The following is a 1903-nucleotide window of genomic DNA, read 5'->3' as shown; positions in this document are numbered from 1 at the left end:
GGCCAGTATCTTACTAAATTATAGGTGTATTCATTTTTAACAAAAGAAATTAGGTTCAAAGTTTAGCACGACACCACAGCAATAAGAAGCTGACAACTTGGAAAAATATATCTGAAAGCAACATAGAACCCAGGCTACCCATTATTTACTGTGTGCATACAGGAATGCTAGACTTTAGATGTATAAATTAGAGACTGACTTTAAGTTATTAATTTAACTACTTTTCGTCCACTGTGCTAAACTAGCTTTTATAGTAAATGTGCTAATGCGTAAACACTTCAAAGCAATCTTCATTAAAATGCTGCAAAGAAAAGAATACACATCATCCAAAACTAAGGATGTCATTGCAGTTCACAGTTTGTATAATAAATACCCTCCCTTTCCATCACTACTAAGGTAACTACATTCTATCTATTCATCAGCACAACCTTGAAGCGACTTATACTTAGAAATATCAGCAATGTAGCCAAACATTTAAGTTTCTGAAAAGCAAGACAACTAGTAGAAATTGAAAATTTTAACTGACAGTGCAAAAAAAAAAAAAAAAGTAAAATTCTGTGTTTTAACTGAACTATAAAAGCAAAGCTTATCACATCCTAATACTGCATTACATATTGTTTGAATTCACCTTATAACTTAAAGATGCAGGTCTATACAGCAAAAATGGCCTAAGTTTAAGACAATGGCTTCTCATTCACAATGTTTGGAATAAAAATAAAACTGAGTTTGAGATGCAACTGAACGTCAATCACTTTTTAAAACTTAAAGTGGTAACGTACCATTCTATTTCAGATAGGAACTCACATTTTTCTTGCCAGTAACTGTTCAAGCTAAACAGAAAAGTTTAAATATACTTCAAGGTTCTACTGCATTTTTTGTCTAAAATCTAGAAATCCCTCCTAAATATTAACACTTTGAACTGCACCGCTATAAAAAAACTTAAGAGGTGTCCCAAAATGTAAACCAATGAGTGGCAACATCCTAGGCTTTGTAGACTGTGCCCTGCAAGTCAACTGCCTCAGGATAAACTAAATTATCAATGACTGGTATGATTTTTATGATTACAATCTTGATAATGGTGGACAAAACCCCATCTAAATATCACACCTTCAAATGCCAAACTTTTAGCCAATAAATGAAGTTACACAGAAATCTTCCGGCAGTAAAATGACCAATTCTGTGTAAGGTAGCCCTGGTCTAGAATTCTGAAACAGGATCCAAGCAAGCGTCTTCATAATTTGCACGCAGTTCCTCGTGCTGGCTTCCATAAAGATGGACTTGCTGTTTTGTAAACTGAAGTGCTCTAGTTGAACAACATGAGAGAAGTTTCCATTTTTAAAAAAATCCTTGCATGTTTGTGCAGTTTAAAGAAACCTACCCCTGCTTTTATTTAATTAAGAAAATAAAACCAAAAAATGCTACATTGAGCAGGGATCAGGATCGGTACCTGTAAACATTGTTATTCCACTGCATCCATTACGGCAAAAGGAATTTACATGAATAGAAGCCACTCCATTCAGTTCAGAACATCTGTGCTGGTTTTGAGCTGGTGGCCTCTGTCTACAGGTTTTAAAATTGGGAGTGAGGGCAGTGGGGAACAGAAAAGAATAGAAAAAGAAGGGAGTGGGGAAGAGGTACTGGGGATGAGGAAGAGATAAGCAGAGCTTAAAGCTGCACCACAGAGTTCAATCTTAGTCCCCAACTCTGCTGATCATAGTTCATTTCCACATTTATGGATTGAAAATGAAAATACTCTTGATAAATCAAGATATAGTTCTATACATACTGACATCACTGATGTCATAGTGAAAAAAGTTCAAACTTCCAGTGAAAGACTAAGCAAACCTGATACTTTCCTGGTACTGGTACTGCACACCCACTGTTTCTGGGCCCCTCACTCAGG

Source organism: Hyperoodon ampullatus (genome assembly GCF_949752795.1).
Source record: "Hyperoodon ampullatus genome assembly, chromosome: 4".
Taxonomy (NCBI): Eukaryota; Metazoa; Chordata; class Mammalia; order Artiodactyla; family Ziphiidae; genus Hyperoodon; species Hyperoodon ampullatus.
Note: the sequence above shows the minus strand (reverse complement) of the source record.